The following is a 22,167-nucleotide window of genomic DNA, read 5'->3' as shown; positions in this document are numbered from 1 at the left end:
GTGTAATGACTTTGTTGGTACACACACCTCTTCACAGAAACTGATATAGTGTAGACTGCCCGTATATTCATCCAGGCTGCCAGCTGAATTTTCCAAGATACTCCAGTCTGCAGTCTGAACACCTTTGAAGTTCTATCTTTGTTTCGTTGGTCCACTTTTTCACTGTTTTCAACGTAGGTCACGCATTTAAGTTCTTGCCTGTATGTCGGTATTAAGTGAATTAAGCAGTGATCAGACGAGCCCAGAGCTGCACAAGGTATGGCACGGTATGCGGTATTTAGCATAGTACAGCAATGGTCTAAAATGTTATTTTCCCTGGTAAGACAGTCGATGTACTGCTTGTATTTAGGAAGTTTGTGGTTGAGTTAGCTTAGTTGAAGTCCTCAAGAATAATGAGGTTTTTTTTTCCCCATTTTGTTTACTTGTTCAGTGAGCTTTAGCAATGCGGCATTCATGTTAACTTGAGGAGGTTTTAAACGGTTGAATCCCCGTCAAGCTCGTTGGGCACTATTCCTCAGCCGATTTAATTTCAGCCTCTCCTTCCGCCCTGGTTCGCGTAACGGAAAGCCTGATGCGCCTCTCTCGCCTCCATTCCCCCCCTTCAACACCAAGTGAACCAGAGCCCATCCTTCCTGCCTCCTGCTTTGTTGGGGCGGCCATGTGGGAGATTGAACGGGTGCTTAAAGAGGCTTAGATGTCAGAACCGGATCCCAAGACTGGACCTTCTAATCAGCTGTTCGTGACCAATTCCGCGCGCTCTGACGTCATCCAGTGGGCCCACAATTCTAAGCTTACCTACTTACCGGAATCACCCGCACCATCCAGTTCATTCAACAACACTTCTGGTGGCCCAGCCTAGTTAAAGACACCCGGGAATTTGCCCTTGCCTGCTCTGTCTGTGCCCAAGGCAGGGCTTCACATCAACCCCCAGCTGGTCTGCTGGGCCTCTTACACATTCCGACCCTTGGTCCCACATTTCCCTGAACTTCGTCACCGGCCTACCCCATCTGAAGGTAACGTCATCCTTACCATAACAGACCGGTTCTCCAAGTACCTTTCTTTTTTGTAATAAAAACCCACAAAGACAAGATTGGTTCCTTACTTATTCTGTCAAAAAAATATTTGCCAAAACAATCTCTTCCCAAATTGCCCTCTGCTTTCGAAACCGGTAACCTCCTTGTCAATCATGTGTTTAAACTCCACGGAATTCCCTTGGACAACGTCTCTCGCAAACTCATTCTGGATGACTCCTAGATTAGGGACTTTTATGCTGCGCACACTGAGAAGCCAGGAGGCGTCCGTGGGGTGGGGGGTTGGGGATACTCTCATATTCTGTCACCTGCAGTTGCCTTTTTGGAACTTGGGTGGCGCTTGGTGCCTCACCTTCCCCTCTCCCTCTCTCTCTCTCTCTCTCTCTCTCTCTCTCTCTCACTATCTCCAGTCACCCCCTCCATCCCCCCCTCACCTGTGCACCTGTTCCTCATCACTGTCTGTATTTAAGCCTGCCAGATCCAAGAGTTCGGCGCCAGAATATTGACTTACACCTATAGTACACCAGCCAACTCTCATGACAATTCTTGAAAGTTACTCAACTCGCCGCGATTGTGCTTACCCCATTGTGTATTTGAGGGTTAACTAAAAACTTGATTAATTTAGGATAAAGTAATAAGCCGGAAGAGACACCCGCATTACTTCTGGTTTAGCGTAATTTTAAGTTTAATCGTTAAAATCAACTATTTTATCTAGTAAAGGGGAACCGCATAACTTTTTATATGTATAAAATTTAGGGAAAGTGACGAGAAACCTATCAGTCTTGTAATCTGAAGGTTGCTACATTTTATGAAATTTTGAGTTCTAGATGACAGAGGTTGACTTAAACTCAAAATACAACCAAGACTGGAATTTTATAGTATATTTAACGACATCTACAAGGGATCTAGAGGGAAACACACAAAGGGGTCTAACTAAAGAAAGAAAATAACACTAATAATGATAAAAAGAAGGAAAATAGGCGTACAAAAAGGGAATAGAACATCGGGTGTTGGACTAAAGTTGGAAACATGAGCGTTTACTGCATTCAGTGCGGACGGGAGAGAGAGAGAGAGGACAAAGTTGAGACTTTGTCTGAAGCTAGTAATTTCCCAGAAATTATTAGGCATTAATATTGTACAGTCTGGCAAACGCTTGCAGTGTCTACTCACGACCGTATATCAGCTGGCCTCTGGAAGTGGTCTCTCTCTGGGAGAGTCTCAGATAGCATGGAGCATTTGGTTGAAGAAGAAAAAAATGTCGAAAAATAAAACAAAAAAAAGCGATGAAAAATTGTTGCTCGTCAGGGCTCCTTGGGAGAATATGACCATCTCTCCCCCTGCCTGTTTTCCGGGATCCGAGAGAACTTATACGCATGGCTGGGAACCTGAACAGCAACTGTTCGGGAGGCTTAGCAGCGGGGGTCCACGGAGGCTAGGGAGCCGCCTAATCTCCATCCCCAAGGTCCGCGGTTACCGAGCCGTGTGCCCAAACAAAGAGAGGGCAGGGGTGGCCCACGGCCGCCTCGTGGCTGGGGAGCTGCCAGCCAGAACAAGAGCTAAGAAGCCAGAGGGAGAGAAAAAAACACAAGAGCGCGAGAGAAGGAGTTAAGAGTTAAATACCCCGGGGGCGTGTCGAATACGACCGAGGACCAGACAAGACCACACCCATCAGCTTGAGTTTGGTCTACAAAATTTCATAATATGGGTTTAAAATCATATATTAATATAAAACAACCTCAACTCTCTTTACTCAAAGGTCAAGCACATAGAATGTCTGTTTATACTTTAGTTTTGGCAAATCAACTGCTTATGGTTCAAATCACATTTCATGCTGCTTGGAGTCAAATCAAGACAAACGCTTCTCAAAACTCTGCAATTGCGCTTGTAAAGTTGACACACTGACACAGACATCAAGGCATACATTTGGAATATTTCTGCAGAGTTCGTGAAATTTCAAAACAGACAATTATCCTTCATTAAACATCAAATGAGAGTTCACGGGTTGCAGTACTCTCAAAAGCCAGTGGGTGGCGCCTTGCATGCACGTTTGAATATTAAGTATATTGGTTCTTGCTGTAATTTGCATTTCATCGTCGATCGGTCCCCTCCTGGGCTGCTGCCAGTTCAAATGAAGAAAAGGACTCTTTGATGACTGTAAGCCAAGATTTCGAGGGGACCTGCTTATTACTTTAGGGTCCACTAGGCATCTTGTTGGTGAAGTCTCACAGCAGGGCGGCTTCGAAGAATGCCGTTTATCAAGCCGTGGGGAGTCATTGTGTCACCTCAGTTTGCGGGAAGCATGTCCGCTACAGTGTTTTTCTCCTCCTCCTGTGCTCCCTCCGTGTCACCTGCCTCCCCGTCTGTCCCAAGCACTTCCTCTTGCCCGAGCCCCCACTTCCTGCATGTTCCCTGCTTCGGCCAACCACCCTCAGTCCTCGAACATCCAGCCTACGAGATATCCTTCAATAACCATTCTCAGTTACTTCCTCCACTTCCGCCTGCTTTTGGGTCCAATTCAATATCACACGATCATCGATCGTCACATTTTCCGTTTTTTATTTTTGAAAAAAATACTGTTACCATTTGGAGGTTTTTATTTCAAATGCATTTGTATTTTACTCTAACGGTTAATGACTTGAAAAATATACAGATTTTAATTTGCATTGTCAGTTTAGGAAAATCAGAGAAAAATATAATTTGCAGAATAATTTGGAACACCGTGAATGGCAACCAGTAATTATGGCTCAACATTCCCCTCACAACAACCTGAGGTGGAGAGTATACACACTGATGATGCAATGACTGCGCGCTTAGAGCCTAAATTTACTCTGTTGTAGTCACGATTCAATATTAAATATGTTAGAGCGAGCAATTGTTGTTCTCTATTGACGATATACACAGGGAAACAAGGAGGGCTGCATTTTCGCAGCGAAAATAGTTTTTGGGATATTTAGGCTCCAGCTCACCCATGCCCATAAAAGGGATAAAGGTAGAAAATAGATCGAAGGATTCTCTTGAATAGTTAAGCTCACCGCACACCGAGCGCCGCTGCTGAACCCAATTGAACTGTTGTGCAGTGTGCGGGGTTTGGCAATTAGCGAAACGAGTCGAGAAGTGACAAACAGCAAACAGCAGCAGCACAGGGTAATGTTAGTTGCTCTTGAAATATTTGTATTATATTTCATTTTTGTTTTTTCATATTTGTCTTAATCAACTGACTGACAAACCACTGACTGTAGGCCAAATTTTTACCGTCTATACCGCGCACCCCTAATTATAACCAATATATTGTGACAGAGCAAAATTGTCTGAAGACTTGACTTAGACTTTCTTAACCCAAGTGATGACTTGAGGTGACTTGCTTAAAATTTTGTTAGGACTCGTTTGATTTTTGCCAGTCATGTGACTTGCTTGAAACTTTAAGGTAAAAACTTGTTGTGACTTTCTCCCACTACAGCCAAGTACCACCATAATTAGTTAGAACATCAAGGTACCATACAATAGCTTAAAGAGACAATGTTTAGAAATCATTTTTAGGGGTAAAAATAAGTCTTTCAAAATGATGGCTGACTTTATTATTGTCAGAAATATGTTAAAACCTCTGTAGCATAAACAAAAATCATTACGATATTGGACCGCTTTATGTGCCATCAATTAATTTAGGTTGATATCAAGAAAAATCGCATGTGTGGACATGGTATTTGGCTTGCCCAGTCGTCCACAACAACAACAACTCTTCCTGTAGATGTGAGGATGTAAATGACTAATTGAATGGTGATTCAAAACCTCATCTCACATAAACTTGGCAATTAATTACTGTGGTCAGGGTATCCTCCAGTCGAAAAGACATAGTCAAGCCAGATGCCACAAAAATGGTTAATACGATGCATTACAGTAACATGCCATCAGTGCGCTGCGACTGCCAACTTTAAAAGCCTTACAAATAATACATGGACATCAATGCTTTAAAATTATTACATAAAATAATATTTGTTATCTCGCAAACAGTCTACTTCTGGGAGAAAGTAAACTGTCCCAGGATTTCACCCAGGAAAGTTCTTAAGTTGCATCTGAAAATAAAATTTATTACAAATCTGCATGTAGCTACAATATGCCTGCAATTAGACCCTATTTCAAAAAATGATTAAAAATAATCCCTTAAGTATCGCAGAAAAAGTCCACTTCCGGGGGACACTAGAGCATCACTAGACCAATGGTCTATAACTAGCGGACCGCAGTCTGGGTCCGGACCCAGAATCAGTCCCAAACGGACCCAAACCACAGCAAAAAAAAGAAATGTAATGATTCAAGACATACAGGGTGTTTCTATTTTAAGCGGAGCAGCATTACAGGCTTTACGGTAGTGGCGAACCATAACAACCAATCACATGCGAGTTCAGCACCCCTCTTCAGCCAATCAAATCTATATCTCAGGCGTATTCACTGACTGCGCACAGACCAGGCAGAGGAGGAGAAATGTAGAAAGGGAGCGTGATAAGAGACTCAGCATAGAAGGTGAGTTAAAGGCAGAGAGAGAAAGATCAGAAAATGACCGGTAAAGCAAGAAACATTTGGAACAAATTATGCTTAAAATGGAACGGCCAGAGTTATTTTTGTTTATACTTTTCAAAGTTTTCAGTGGGAAGTTACCACTGGGAGAGCTTCTTCAAAGTACATATACGTGAAACACCATTCTGAAACAAAACAAAGGTTTTGAACAAACATAACCACTTAAACGGTTCAGTTGTTAAGATTTGTTAAATTCAAATATGTAACATTGAGACTTCACTCGTGTGTCAAGATGCCAAACAGAAAAGAGGAAAGGTTAAGCACTTTATTTAAACACGTATAACTTTCTCTTTTTATTTACTTTCTCTTATTATGAAATGCAGCCCTACTTTTATTTAGTAAATGAGAGAACATTACACTGGAGGTTTGAGCTCATATGTTTGATTACTCTTGGCAGAATTTGTAAGATGTGTAAAATTCTTGAAAGAAAAATGAAGAAGACACTATATTTTATTTTTAGTGGGATTCATTGTAAGGCATTGCAGAAAAGCACAATCATTAACTAAATCTTAAAGAATGAGATGGTCATTATTGAAGTCATTGGTCATATTAAAAATAATATTTCAGAAATTCTGCCAGGGTATGTAAAATGAGCACATATAACAATACTATAGGCAGGCTACTTAAAAATATATATCACAAAAAATAGACAAAATGATCTCCCGGACCTTTGCTTCAAGAAATGTTCTCGATCTGGACCTTTTAAATTATTAGTTGAATACTCCTGCACTCGATCATCCCAGGATTCCCCAGGAAGTGTCATACAGATCTGATCTGGGTGTTACTTATCAAAGAGTGCGTAGGATTCGTACTCAAAGTCTACATACGCACAAAAGCTGAAAAGGGTGTACGACTCCCAAAAAATCTTATCAAACCATGTGCATGCACACCTGTAGGGAATTTGCCTTGATAAGTAAAAAAAACTTTTTTTTATTATTTTTATTTTTTATTTTTTTTTAAATCAACAATTGCAGCCCATCGACAGTGTTACTGCTACTACAATGAAAAGTCATTTGAATTTACTTAATATAATTTTATTATTTTTGAGGTTTCCATCACTTTACCTCATTTGAATCATGTGCAAGTGATGATCAAGTTAAGGACTTTTTTTCCAGTGTGGTAGCATAATGTTGCAAATGGAGAGGGTGTCATGGCTGAGAGACGAAACCGGAAAAGCGCTGCATGTTCAATATTTTATTGCAAACAAAATACTAAACATGAAACAAATAAAATAAAAGAAGTGGTTTAATGTGTCCTTCATTTATTCATCTACACGAGAGGTCGGCAACTAGCAGCCCACCAGCTGACGTTTGCCAAGGCACGATAATGAGCCGGGCTGCTACAAGCGCAATGGGGGGGGGAAGCTGCTATAGCGCTCCCTTCACTTCCGTGTTAGAGTATCTAAGCACCTGACTGGCCGAGTAACCCATGTGACGGGACGTCAGAAGAAATACACTGATTGGCTGACTTTCCCATGTGACTCCCCAAGTGACCCAAATGCAGAATCACCGTTTAATGGGGGAAGTACTTTCTGCAAAATGGCGGCTGCGCTAGCTGTAACTGTTGATGAGGGATGTGCAATAAATAATCACCCAATAAAAAATAGTGATATTAACTAATGGGAATTACAGGACACATCAGCATCACTTCGAACGCCCCTTGCCTGTCTGAGCGTCGCTTTGCAATTGATCGGGCGAGACATGCTCCTCATGTAATGGGAACAAGCGAGGCTGTGTGATGAGCTGGCAGCCCGGGCTTTTATTTTATTTTTATTTTTTGTCCCGTTCGGCTGTTAGGTCAAGCAAGAATGGAAGATCTGTATCCCTTTTATGCCGGAACAGTTTTACTATGTCACAGTGGAGTTTGTAAGCTTCCGCTGTGGTTTCTTAGTATTATAATTGAAGTTTATTGAGAATCAGAGTCAATCAGTCGAACAGAACAAAGTTTCTCGAGGGGAGAGAGAAACTAAGACAAAAGACAAAGCACTAATTGTAAACAGGATGAGAGAAGTAAGTCATTACATTATCTACAACAATGAAACAACAACAGTGTTGCATGGGGCTCTAGTGCTACACCCTGTGAGGGAAAGACAGGACAAGATAGAACAGGACAAGGACAGGAGAAGAAGCATGCAGGACAAGGGTCGCGAACCCGGCTGTACAACTGAAGTGTGGTGGATTAACTATGTAAATTATAAAAGTCTACAGGACGAGAGTATAAGTGAGGGGATACACAAGCGATTTGCATATTCATGAGTTATTTGTCGCAATAAGTGTGTGGCCCCACACCCAGTGAAAGACTCCCAAGGGTGTGTGCCTGCGGACATGCAAGTGAATTGACACCGTTTTACATGCACAAAGACTGACAGAAGTGTCCTGTAATTGCTGTGCCCGCACCACGGAGGCTGAGGACCCCACCCAATCAACACCCAGCCCAGGCTTTTAGCTCAGCGGTCGACGGACTCGACTTCCAACCAGTTACGCGGTGGTGGTCCCCGGTGTGACTGGACGGCGCAGGATCGCCATGATACACTCATGCGGTGGTGAACCTCCACTCCAAGCAACCACCACCACTCCGCGCAACCCACGTCCTCGCTGCAACCTCGTTGCAGATGAGACAAGTTGGCTCGGCAATTATAAATGCAGATGAACACACTTTTCCTTCCACTCTTTGTACTTCCTACAAATATCAAAATGTTCCTCGATTTCGGCATCCAATATCACACATTTATAGGATTTTGACACGAGTGACAGGTATAACGACGTTATAAACTATTGTTATTCTTGTTTTTTGTCAAGTTTGATGTACATCTGACGATTAGTTTGTTCTCAGCGTGAAACTGGGACCTTACTCATCATAGAGTGCGTAGGATTCCAGCCAAAAGTTTGCGTGTATGCTCAAAAGTTGAAAATTGTGTACAACCCAAAACCCATCAAACTGTGTGTACGCACACCTTTGGAGAATTTCTGTGTATGCATACCTGTAGGGAATTTTCCTTGACAAGTCACAGTTCCACTTAGGAAAAAGTGCACATGGATCCCGAAGCAAAATCAACTCCTGATTATGAATGAGACATGCTGACATGTATTGTGATGGGTGAATTATGGTGACGACAGAAACAATTCGGAGAAAAAAAGACAATTCCTGGCGACTGAAGTTGACATGCTTATTGGTGAGGTGGAAGCAAGGTGTGTTTTTTGGTGGCTGTGGAAGTGCCACAACAAATCAAACGAAACGCGAGTGGCAGGAGGTGACTGCTGCAATGAACGCAGTGAGTTAAACACGGAGGACTCGAGAGCAGTGTTTCAGAGTCAGAATCATCTTATACGCAAACCAATATACGCTACAATACCGACCAGCTTGATCTTGTTTTCATCTGACTGCATCACCTTCTCCCGATCATTCAGGTGTTCATTGGCAAACTTCAGACAGGCCTGTACTTGAGCAGGGGGACCTTACAGGCACTGCAGGATTTTAATCCATTAGAGTGTAGTGTGTTACCAATGGTTTTCTTGGTGACTGTGGTGCCAGCTGCCTTGAGACTATTAACAAGCTCCTAGCGTGTAGTTCAGGGCTAATGCCACACTTTTCTTATGGTCACTGATATGCCATGAGGTAAAATCTTGTGAGGAGCCCCAGACTGAGGGAGGCTGAAAGTCATTTTATGTTTCTTCTGTAGCCCATCTAATCCCCATGTAAAATGGTGCCTAGACTCATTTTATTCTATTCGTTTGGGTTTTAAAGTCAATATTCCCCAATTACCAACTTTTGAAAAATACCATGTAACTGTAACTTATGAGTAAATAGACTGACACAAAGACATGAAATTTAAAAGCAGCTTTAGTAATGAAATTCTAGTAGTTTGAAAAAAATAAACAACTCACCAGAAGAAAATACAAAACACAGACAAATAAAATCTTGATTGAATAAATAAATAAATTGAACCAATTCTGTAGAAAATACTTTTTTCAAAAAACCTTCAATTTTATCTATCCGTCCATTTTCTTCCGCTTCGCTGAGGTTGGGTCGCGGGGGCAGCAACTTAAGCAGGGAAGCCCATCCACTTCGTCCAGCTCTTCCAGGGGAATCCCAAGGCGTCTGATTTTCATCCCAGCCGCTTCACAATCGGCTGCAAACCGCTTCAAACGAGACTTGAAGATCAGGGCTTGACGAAGCGACCAGAACCACATCATCTGCAAAAAGCATAATACTGACGTCACCAAACCGGACCCCTCAACGCCTTGGCTGCCCCTAGAAATTCTCTCCATGAAGGCAATGAATAGAATCGATGACAAAGGGCAGTCTTGGCGGGGGTCCAACTCTCACTGGAAACATTCAACTTATTGCCAGCAATGTGGACCAAACCTCCCTCCCAATCCCAATCACACCCTTCTAGGTCTCACCCTCATTGCCCACGTGAGTCCTGAAATCCACCAGAAGAACAAGGGAGTCCCCAACAGGGGCGCTCTCCAGCATACTCCAAAAAGGGTGGGTACTCTGAACTGCTACTTGATTGATACGCACAAAAAACTGTCAGGACCCATCCCCACACCCGAAGGCAGAGGGAGGCTACCTTATCCTTGACTGGGTTGAACCCCAATGTACAGGTACCGAGACGTGAGGATATCAGTATACCCACACCTCTCACCGTGGGCAACTCCAGAGCGGAAGAGAGTCCAACCCCTCTAAAGAAGACTGCAGAGGCATGCAAAGTCCAAGCTGTGTGTCGAGGTGAGCCAGACACAGTTGGAATTTCTTGACCTCGCACACAAACTCAGGCTCTTTCCCTGCCAGAAAAGTGATGTTCCACATCCCTAGAGCTAACTTCTGTAGCCGAGGATCGGGCCACCAAGGTTCCCGCCTTCAGCCGCCGCCCTGTTCATATTGCACCCAACCTATTTGGCCACTCCCACAGGTGGTGAGCCCATGGGAAGGGGAACCCACGTTGCCTTTTCGGGCTGTACTCGGCCGGGCCCCCTTGGTGCAGACCAAGCCACTAGGCGCTTACCATCGAGCCCCACCTCCAGGCTTGGCTACAGAGGGGGGCCCCGGTGACCCACATCCGGGAAAGGGAAAACAAGGTCCAAATATTTTTCTCATTTGAAGGGATTCTTTGTGTCATGCTTCATCTGGTCCCTCACCAAGGACTTGTTTGTCATTGGTGACCCTACCAGGGGCATTAGGCTCCAGACAACTTAAATCCTAGGATCATTGGGACACACAAACCCCTCCACCACAATGACGGCTCCAGGAGGGGACCTTCAAATTCGTTTCTCAAATTATATCAATGTGCAACATATAGTTTTACAACCTAAGCCGCCATATAATAAAACAGAAGACAAACCACAAGAAAGTACGGTGCAGGGCTGTTCACTGAAGTCCAGAAGATGGCGGCCTCGCCAAAGAAATCGTTGTACTTACAGTTCAGAAGAGGGTAAACTCCGTAATCGTTGATCCTAGTAGATAATGTGATGTTCCAATAAAGAATACAGTCTTCCAAAAGATGCTCGACAGTCTTGTAGTAAATGTGAGAAATCCATTGTAATCCAGCTTCCTTGGGTATCCAAAGTTCTTGCTCACTGCTTTTGTGCAGCTGCTGACATTTCCTATTCTCTCTCGCTCTCGTACAGTGAAGACACTTTTTTGCTCGCTCTGCTTGCTTCACTTCTGTTTACATTTTTCTTGCTGATAAGCTTGTTTTTCTTCAAACTAAATTAGAAGCAGCGACTCCTTGATATTTTTCAACCTGTGGGACTACACTTTTTTTGTAGATACAGTTGCTATATTCCAATATTTTCTGATACCCTTTCACCATTGCGTGCGCATGGCCTGCTAACTAGCACAAGCCTGCTATTAGCAACAAGACCAGCAATCAAGATGTCTCCCTTTACCACTGAGGACTATCACGGACTGCTGCAGAGGATGTTAATCCTGGAAACGAAAATCCACCGTCTTGAAGTGTATGTGCATGTAAATGGACAGTCGGGGAATTAAACCACTCTACCGATCTCTCAAAATAGTGAGCAGAAGTGTGCCAACAGACAGCCACTTATCTCAACAAAGAGGACGGATGTGGTCTGTGGAAACGGTAATGGACCAGCCAATAGTTTTCCCGGGAATTTTCTGGGAGCAAAGCCCAAAGATATGGGACAACATCGAAAAGGGAGGACACAACACCAGCAGATTACCGAGGAATCCGGCTGGCCTGCGTTGCGGGCTGCTTCAAACCCGAGTGAGCGGCCTTGGACAGTAGCTACCGCGAAGGGCAAGAGAAGAGGACACAAGTCAATGCAATACATTGACATCAGACTTACAAATAGATTTGAGCAACTTTTACAAGACCCTGGCCAAGAATGCTCATCCTCCACCACTCCTGAAAGGTATGAAACTAAATTACACAAGAAAAAAAAAAGACACCTCAAATGTTAATAGTTGGTGATGGAGCTGTCAAGGATGTGAATTTTTTTTGCAGTGAGAACACTTACCAATTACATGGTGTGATATCTCTAAAAAAAATCCTGCAGAAAACCAATCAGCACCCAACTGAGAAATATGTCATTATATTCACAGGGGCCCTATGTTCTCAAGGAGCAATCAGAGGTACTGAAGTGAGATTTCATTGCTCTCCGAACAAAAGTGCAATGTTTGGATGTTGAAGTTTTTATTAGTGGACCTCTCCCACTTGTACGATTTGGAGATGAATGTTTCTCTAGTCTCAGTCAATTAAATAAGTGGCTCAAAGAAGTGTGTACTGCACCATCTTTACAAGGCACACGGTTTCTGTCTAAATAGACAAGGGGTTAAATTACTGGCTGCCAACATTTTCTACTGTGTACGTCATTCAGCGGCCCAAAAAGAAAACACTGGCCTTGGTGACACGGCTGAAGGACAAAAAGATGCTGTTGTTCCCAAACAATCAGAGGAACAGGAGATAAGGCGACACGAGGCGCAGACGGATTGATCAGCATCATCCAAACAATCGGAGGAGCGAATGACAAATGAGATTAGCCACACCTTGAATCTCCCACAACCCTCCCTGCCCCATTGGCGCAAAACTCACTCTCTACTAGCCTAAATTCTCTGCTAGGTGTGACGGACATGATGAAGACTATTGTCAATATTGGAATCCAACGCACACCACGCCAAGACCTACCTCCCATCCCCCCTCGCCTGAAACCACCGTCCACTAAGATGCGAAGGGCCCCTCCTCCACCCTTGAAGAACCTTATCTGCGAATCTGACTGACATATTTTCCAGAATAAGTCAGACCCCTATGGAGATCAGGCATGTTTTATCCCTGTAATTTACAATGGACAGAAAGGTGGTCAAAGAACTATGGCACCAAAAAAGTTGAACTAAAAAAAATGTGAACCTATCAAACCATTGACTCCAGTTATCTCTGTGAGACTAGCTCTTTTCAATATAAGGTCACTGGGTAATAAATCGATGCTGATTAATGACATCATAACAACCTATGATCTGGACTTTTTTGCTACAAAATGAAACGTGGTTAACAGAAAGTTGATGTAATACCAAATTAAATGAGGCAACACCAGCAAATTTTAATGATATGAACAAGTGTCGAATAGTGAAAAAAGACAGTGGTATTGCTGTTATTTTTAAGTCATTACTTCAGTGTAAAGAAATTATACCGGGTGATTTTAGCTCTTTTGAATATCTCTGTTTTTTAGTTAAAGGTTGACCCAAAGGTTATTGTTTTAAGAATTTATAGGCCTCCAAGATACAATAGAAAATTTATGGAGGACTTTTCAGAACTACTGTCAGTTATTTGTACTTACTACAACTATTGTGTCATAACGGGAGACTAACATTCATTTTGACAACAACATGGAAAAAAAATCTAAAGAACTCTGTTATGCAAGACACATTTGACCTCACTCAACATATTAAGACTCCAACCCACACTCAAGGTCACATCTTAGACCTGGTCATCTCTAAGGATATTGAAATTCTATCAACTGACATTAAGGATATGGCTATTTCTGACCATTTTTTTTTGTATTTTTTGAATTACAGATTCTTCCAAAAGTTCAGACAACCTCTATGTCTATTAAGAAAAGGTACATAAATGAGAGTACCGAGACTAAGTTTATGGAGCCCAGTGCTGTGCCACAAACAGTGAATGCTGAGACAGATGAACTTTTGGATAATTTCACCTGTAAAATCTCAAATGTCATGAATGCTGTCGCCCCTATTAAAACTAAGACAATCTTGAGGCGACAAAGAACACCGTGAAGGAGTACAATGATGGTCAATACCTCTAAATCAAAGTGTAGGAAAGCAGAACGTAAGTGGAGAAAAACTGAACTCCAAATTAACTATGATCGCCACAGACAAAGTCTTTGTAATTTTAACCAAGAGTTAGTCAGGGCTAGATAGCAACACTTTTCTGTAATCATCAGTAAGAACTTCAACAATACTCGCACTCTTGTTTGCTGTGGTTGACAAGCTCACAACCCCGCCGAAACAGATAGCTACATAACTCCTAAGAGCAGATAAATGCAATGAATTTGCTTGTTATTTTCGTGAAAAAATACAACCCATCAGGTTCAATATTATCACAAATCAGCAAAATGATAAAATGATACTACATCTGAAGCCACCCAGGAAAAACTCTGTTACCATGTCAGAATTTAATACAGTTGACCAAAAAACTGTCGAGAAAACAGTTCAGCAGCTAAATGATATAAGGTTGAATACTGACTCGGGAAATGTGTCAATTCTGGGCTTGTTGGACCTCAGTGGGGCTTTTGATACGGTAGTTCATAATATACTGCTGAACAGGTTGGAAACGTGGGTAGAACTAAATGGAACAGTCCTTAAATGGTTCAGGTCCTACATGGAGGAAAGGAGTTATTTTGTAACCATTGGAAGTGTTCAATCTCATCGAATGGCAATGACCTATGGGGTCCCTCAAGGGTCAGTTTTTGGACCGCTCCTGTTCAGCCTGTATATGCTACCCTTGGTTACCCATTATGCAGATGAAGCACAGTTATATCTAGCAGTGTCTCCAGATGACTACAGTTCAATTGAGGTGTTTGTGTCACTGTTAATCAATAAAACAGATAACTGGATGAGCCAAAATCTTCTTCAATTAAAGCACAATAAAACTGTGATAATTGTTTTTGGCAACAAAGAGAAGAGGATTGCTGTTAGTAAATACCTGGAGTCACTCTCTTTAAAAATCAAAGACCAAGTCCGAAACCTTGGTGTTCTGATAGATTCCGACCTGACTTTCAAGAGTCATATCAAATCAATGACTAAAACTGCCTTTTACCATCTGAAGAACATATCCAGAGTGAAGGCTTGCATGTGTCAAGCAGACCAGGAGAAGCTCATCCATGCTTTTATCTCAAGTAGACTTGACTTATTGTAATGGTCTTCTGACTGGACTCCCCAAAAAGAGCATTAAACAGATGCAGCTCATTCAGAATGCTGCAGCTCAGGTTCTGACCAGAACAAAGAGGTCAGAACATATTACTCCAATTCTCTTTAGAGTCTTTACACTGGCTTCCGGTCAGCTTTAGAATAGATTTTAAAGTTCTGCTACTGGTTTATAACTCACTAAACGGTTTAGGTCCTGAATAGATGAATGAAATGCTAATAGAATATAAACCCCATAGGGCTCTGAGATCGACACACTCAGGTCAAATAGTGGAGCACAGTGTCCAAAGCAAACATGGTGAAGCAGCATTTTCTTTTATGCTGCACACAAATTGAATAAGTTGCCAACAGAAGTGACGTAAGCCCCAAGTGGGAATGTTTTTAAGTCCAGGATAAAAACTCTTCTTTTTTCTCATGCTTTTTAGAGCATTTCCCCTTTTAAATGATATTTCTTGTACTGTATGCTGTTTTAATTGTACTTTTATTTTTTTTCGTTTTAAATGTTTATAAGCTGTTTTTTTTTCTTTGTTTTTAAATGTTTTTAATCATGTAAAGCACATTGAGTTATCTTGTGTATGAAATGCGCTAAAAAATAAATTTGCTTTGCTTTGCTTCCACCGACACGCCTTCCCATGAGGAAGCAGAGTCTTAGGACTCAGAGGTGGGTTCTCCTATCTCTGGGGTTGACGTCACCAAAATGGTTAAAAAGCTCCTCGGTGGCAGGGCCCCGGGGGTGGATGAGATAAGCCCGGAGTTACTGAAGGCTCCTATATGTTGTTGGGCTGTCCTGTTTGATGAGTCTCTGCAAGATCGCGTGGACATCGTGGACAGTGCCTCTGGGTTGGCATACTGGGAGGGTGTGTTCCAACTATAGGGGGATCACACTCCTCAGCTTCCCTGGTAAGGTCTATTCAGGGGTTCTGGAGATGAGGGTCCATCATCTCATCGAGTAGAATCTCAGATTCAAGAGGAGCAGTGTGATTTTCGTCCTGGCCGGGGAACAGTGGACCAGCTCTACACCCTCTGCAGGGTCTTTGAGGGTGCATGGGAGTTCGCCCAACCGGTATGCATTCCGGTATATAGATGCATTTTGTGGACTTGGAGAAGGCATTCAACCGTGTCCCTCGGGCAATCCTTTGGGGTGGTGCCCCTGGAGTATGGGGTACCGGACCCACTGATACGGGCAGTTAGGTCCCTGTACGACCGGTGTCAAAGTTTGGTCTACATTGCCGGCAATAAGTAGGATTAATTTCTAGTGAGAGTTGGATTCCGCCAAGGTTGCCCTTTGTCACTCTTCTGTTCATAACTTTTATGGACATAATTTCTTGGCCCAGCCAAGGTGTTGTAGGGGTTGGTTTGGTGAATCAATATTATGTCCCTGCTTTTTGCAGATGATGTGGTTGTTATGGCTTCATTATATAAAGCCGTGATCTTCAACTCCCGCTGGAACAGTTTGCAACCAAGTGTGAAGCGGCTGGGATGATAATCAGCACCTCCAAATGTGAGACTATGGTCCTCAGTTGGAAAAGGCTGGAGTCCCCTCTTCCGGGTAACGACCTCCTCACTACCGCCGACTCTGGACTTTGTTCCATCCAGATCCTATTCGACTTGATTGAAGAATTTTGATGTTATCTCACACGCCATTCTCAGTAGACTCTCTGCCACTGGTATTACACACACACACACACACACACACACACACACACACCTCTACTGGTTCCACTCCTCTGTCTTCACTCCCACTTCATTCAGCTCAAATCTCAAATCAAATCCGATATCCTCACCAGTGACATCAGGTTTTCCCCAGGGCTCCCAATTACATAAAGAGTACAATATAAAATAATTTTCCACACGTTCATGGAAATCCAAAATCTCGGTCCTCCTTATTTGTCCGACCTCCTCCAAATCGCCACTTCCATTCGCTCCCTCAGATCCTCCTCTCTCCACCTTACTCTCCCCCCAGCACCATGGGAAGCAGAGCTTTCAGCCACTCTGCTCCCCAACTCTGGAACTCCTTGCCACCTGCCACCCGTAACATTGACTCCGGACTCAAAACTCACCTTTTCAAGACTACCTACTCCCTTTCCTAATGCTGCAATTTCACTGCCATGTTTTATGTATTTTATAGGTATTTGTTGTGTGTGTGTGTGTGTGTACATATGTATGCATGTATCCCCTTTAGGGGTGTAATGATTCATTTTAGCAACGATTTGATTCATATCATATCATCATTGCCGATTTGTTTCAAGGACGATATTGTTCATTTAGAACGATACAATCTGAAAGGTTTCAGTGGCTACAAATCGATTCTGTAACTTTTTAGCCAAAAATTCATCCAGTGTGACAATGAAACAAATACCTGCATACTGGACAGTGCAGGTGAAATTTCCTAGACTCCTGTTGTTTCTTGTACGGGAAAGCGGTGAAATTAATTATGGTAATTAAATATAAAGATTTTACTGATGTACTTTACTTTTGTCTTATTGTGTACTGTGGGTGTTTTCCAATAGACGATAAGTCTGCTTAATAAAACTTCCATCCATCCATCCATCCATTTTCTACCGCTTAGCCAAGGTCGGGTCACAGGGTCAGTGGCTTTAGCAGGGACGCCCAGACTTCCCTCTCCCCAGCCACATCCTCCAGCTCTTCCGAGGGGATCCCGAGGCATTCCCTGGCCAGCCGAGAGACGTAGTCTCTCCAGCATGTGGTTGACATGATGATTAGGAGAAATGTTGATATATTGTATGTCCAGGAGACCAGGTGGAAAGGCAGTAAGGCTAGAAGTTTAGGGGAAGGGTTTAAATTATTTTACCATGATGTAGCTGGGAAGAGAAATGGAGTCGGGGTTATTTTAAAAGAAGAGTTGGCTAAGAATGTCTTGGAGGTGAAAAGAGTATCAGATCGAGTGGTTGAAACTTGAAAGTGAGGGTGTTATGTATAATGTGATTAGTGGCTATCCCCAAAGGTAGAATGTGATCGAGAAATGAAAGAGAAATTCTGGAAATAGCTCAACGAAGTAGTTCTGAGCATCCCAGACAGAGAGAGAGTTGTGTTTGGTGCAGATTGTAATGGACACGTTGGTGAAGGAAATAGTAGTAATGGAGAAGTGATGGGTAAGTACGCCATCCAGGAAAGGAACTTGGAGGGGCAGATGGTGGTAGACTTGGCAAAAAGGATGCAAATGGCTGTAGTGAACACTTTTCTCCAGAAGAGGCAGGAACATAGGGTGACCTATAAGAGCGGAGGAAGAAGCATGCAGGTAGATTACATCTTGTGCAGACGATGTAATCTGAAGGAGGTTACCGACTGTAAGGTTGTGGTAGGAGAGAGTGTGGATAGACAGCATATGATGGTGGTGTGTAAGATGACTCTGGTGGTGGGGAGGAAGATTAGGAAGACAAAGGCAGAGCATAGAACCATGTGGTGGAAGCTGAGACAGGACGAGTGTTGTGCAGCTTTTTGGGAAGAGGTGAGACAGGCTCTCGGTGGACAGGAGGAGCTTCCAGAAGACTGGACAACTGCAGCCAAGGTGATGAGAGACGGCAGGCAGGAGAGCACTTGATGTATCTTCTGTCAGGAAAGGAGAGAAGGAAACTTGGTGGTCACAGTACTGGAAATCATACAAGGAAAAGGGTTAGCTAAGAAGAAGTGGGACACTGAGAGGACCGAAGAGAGGCGAAAGGAATAAATTGAGATGCGACATAGGGCAAAGGTAGAGGTGGCAAAGGCCAAACAAGAGGCATAGATGACATGTATGCCAGGTTGGACACTAAAGAAGGAGAAAAGGATCTATACAGGTTGGCCAGACAGAGGGATAGAGATGGGAAGGATGTGCAGCAGATTAGGGTGATTAAGGATAGAGATTTAAATATGTTGACTGGTAAACAGTAGTGTGGTGGAAAAAAAAAAAAAAATGGAAAGGCAGTTGGTTCTGATGACATTCCTGTGGAGGTATGGAAGCATCTAGGAGAGGTGGCTGTGGAGTTTTTTCAATAGAATTCTAGCGCGTGAGAAGATGCCTGAGGAATGGAGGAAAAGTACGCTGGTGCCCATTTTTAAGAACAAGGGTTATGTACAGAGCTGTTGGAACTATAGAGGAATTAAGTTGATGAGCCACACAATGAAGTTATGGGAAAGAGTAGTGGAGGCTAGACTAGAGCAACAGTATGGTTTCATGCCTAAAAAGAGTACCACAGATGCATTATTTGCCTTGAGGATGTTGATGGAAAAGTACAAAGAAGGTCAGAAGGAGCAACATTATGTTTTTGTAGATCTAGAGAAAGCCAATGACAGATTACCAAGAGAGGAACTGTGGTACAGCATGCGGAAGTCTGGAGTGGCAGAGAATTATGTTAGAATAATACAGGACATGTACGAGGGCAGCAGAACAGTGGTGAGGTGTGCTGTAGGTGTGACAGAGGAGTTTAAGGTGGAGGTGGGACTGCATCAGAGATCAGCCCTGAGCCCCTTCCTGTTTGCAGTGGTGATGGATAGGCTGACAGATGAGGTTAGACTGGAATCCCCGTGGACCATGATGTTTGCAGATGACATTGTGATCTGCAGTGAAAGCAGGGAGCAGGTGGAGGAACAGTTAGAAAGATGGAGGCATGCACTGGAAAGAAGAGGAATGAAGATTAGTCCAAGTAAAACAGAATATATGTGCATGAATAAGACGGGTGGTGGGGGAAGAGGCTACAGGGAGAAGAGATTGCAAGGGTGGAGGACTTTAAATACTTGGGGTCAACAGTCCAGAGCAATGGTGAGTGTGGTCAGGAAGGGAAGAAACGGGTCCAAGCAGGTTGGAATGGGTGGAGGAAGGTGTCAGGTGTGTTATGTGACAGAAGAGTCTCTGCTCGGATGAAGGGCAAAGTTTATAAAACAGTTGTGAGGCCAGCCATGATGTACGGATTAGAGACGGTGACACTGAAGAGACAACAGGAAGCAGAGCTGGAGGTGGCGGAAATGAAAATGTTGAGGTTCGCTCTTGGAGTGACTAGGTTGGATAAAATTAGAAATGAGCTCATCAGAGGGACAGCCAAGGTTCGATATTTTGGAGACAAAGTTAGAGAGAGCAGACTTCGATAGTTTGGACACGTCCAGAAGAGAAATCGTTAGTATATTGGTAGAAGGATGATGAGGATGGAGCTGCCAGGCAAGAGAGCAAGAGGAGGACCAAAGAGAAGGTTGATGGATGTCGTGAGGGAAGACATGAGGGCAGTTGGTGTTCAAGAGGAGGATGCAGGAGATAAGCTTGCATGGAAAAGGATGACGCGCTGTGGCGACCCCTAAAGGGACAAGCCGAAAGGAAAAGAAGAAGAAGAAGATACTCCACAGGTTTAGCTTTGAGGGCGGTAGAAGGTCACAGGCCAGAGCCAAACAAATGGACAAACAGGTACCCAACAGGTAAAGGTTAAAATCCCAATTTGGCCAGTCCATCCTATCCATTCAACCAGAGTCAACTTTAAGGTTGGGGTAGGTGAAAGAACTCCTAACCCGTGAGGTTCTGGATAATTGCACGGTCCTCGTACAGCGCTCCCATGTCGCCCCAGTCCCCACTCGGAAAAGAAGAAGAAGACAGCTGATATGTTTGTTTTGTCTTCATTATTTAGTTTCCCTCTTTCAATCTGCCTTGACGTCAAGACTGTAAAGTTAAGATGCACACTACAATGAGGGCATGTCTTGCATTGTCTATTCACAGAAGGCGAACAGATTCCAGATTTCAGGAGCAAAGTAAGCCTACTTCATATCAAATGTTGTGCCACTTTTGTACTGTGAGGAATACAGTTCTGTTAAAACGAAGACCTCCAGAGACTGAATATTGCAAATTATCAGTCAACAGCTTCAGTTCAAAAGAGGTTGGTTTGGTGAAACCCTTTCGGGGTTTTTTTCATGCACTGCCACAACTTGTATTTTTATGTATATATTTACAAGGCATGGTGATAACTGTACTTTCATTCTGAAAAGTTACCACTTTAATTTGTATGGTGTAATGAGTCAGTTGAGGTTTTCAAGATTTCACTTTGGATTGTTTTGAATTTTTTTTTTTTTTAAATCTGGGGTAATCAGCTAAATATGCAGATTTCAGAGCAGAGCATTTAAGAGTATATCTTGAAATGCAAACACCAGAGCTGTATGAAATTTCCAGTGTGTCTCCCAGAACTGGACTGGTAATATATGTACATAATATATATAATATATAATGTACATAAGCGGCACGGTGAACGACTGGTTAGAGGGTCAGCCTCACTGTTCTGAGGACCGCGGTTCAATCCCCGGCCCCGCCTGTGTGGAGTTTGCATGTTCTCCCCGTGCCTGCGTGGCTTTTCTCCGGGCACTCCGGTTTCCTCCCACATCCCAAAAACATGCATGAATTGGAGACTCTAAAATTGCCCGTAGGTGTGAATGTGAGTGCGAATGGTTGTTTGTTTCTATGTGCCCTGCGATTGGCTGGCAACCAGTTCAGGGTGTACCCCGCCTCCTGCCCGATGATAGCTGGGATAGGCTCCAGCGCGCCCGCGACCCTCGTGAGGAGAAGCAGCTCAGAAAATAAATGGTTGGATGGATATATTAATTAATGTTGTGGCGGCTAGCTTGAATTCATCTTTCCAACTGAAGGCTAGCCTGACTGCAGTGTCGAACGCCACACGTAGGAACACATTTTTAACAACATTAATATTGTGTAATGGGTGACACCTTTACGATACGAACAACAAAAGGTCCTATGCACGCAGCAGATTATTTGCAAGGCAAGGCTTGGAATCTTTCGACGAACATCGTGTTTACGTCTTGCGCAGAAAGCAAGAGCTGAACAAAGTCGTTTCTGACATAGCAAGCACTATTGCTACATTGCTCGTCAAGACAATGTGTGCAAAAGTTACAAACTAACACACGAAAAACAAATTTACCTGACAGCAAATTTGGAGACAGCTTCCCGGAGACCACAGTTGAGAGTATTAAATATAGATATATACACCTAGACCCCAGCCCCAGCGGGTTGGCCCGTTGCTGGCATACGTAAAGCGCAGCCACCATATTGAATGTGTCATATCTTTCCCTTGAGCTAATGCAAGTCAATGGACTGAATGAAATACAAAATAAAGCGACCTTCTCCTAAGTACGCAAAGTTAATGCTTCTCATTCACCCGTTCACATACATACTATT

The 22,167-nt window shown here is 43.2% G+C and overlaps 1 protein-coding gene across 4 annotated transcripts in view; it reads right to left on the bottom strand.

The window, feature by feature from the left end:
* pomgnt2 (protein O-linked mannose N-acetylglucosaminyltransferase 2 (beta 1,4-)) overlaps positions 1-21,956 on the bottom strand; it is a 36,648-nt gene extending 14,692 nt beyond the window's left edge. Inside the window, exons 1-2 of one of the 4 annotated variants that reach the window (XM_061692250.1) lie at positions 21,911-21,955; positions 9,485-9,793 (exon numbers count right to left, since the gene is read on the bottom strand). The gene's annotated coding sequence lies outside the window, so the exon portion shown is untranslated. Of the gene's footprint in view, positions 1-2,201; positions 2,567-9,484; positions 9,794-21,910 lie in introns of those variants that run through there. The other 3 variants (XR_009769576.1, XM_061692251.1, XM_061692252.1) reach the window with 3 other exon arrangements.
* Positions 21,957-22,167: the final 211 nt, after the last annotated feature.

The sequence above is a fragment of the Phycodurus eques genome, chromosome 12 (genome assembly GCF_024500275.1).
Source record: "Phycodurus eques isolate BA_2022a chromosome 12, UOR_Pequ_1.1, whole genome shotgun sequence".
Classification (NCBI taxonomy): domain Eukaryota; kingdom Metazoa; phylum Chordata; class Actinopteri; order Syngnathiformes; family Syngnathidae; genus Phycodurus; species Phycodurus eques.
Note: the sequence above shows the minus strand (reverse complement) of the source record. Positions and strands in the feature narration are given on the sequence as shown.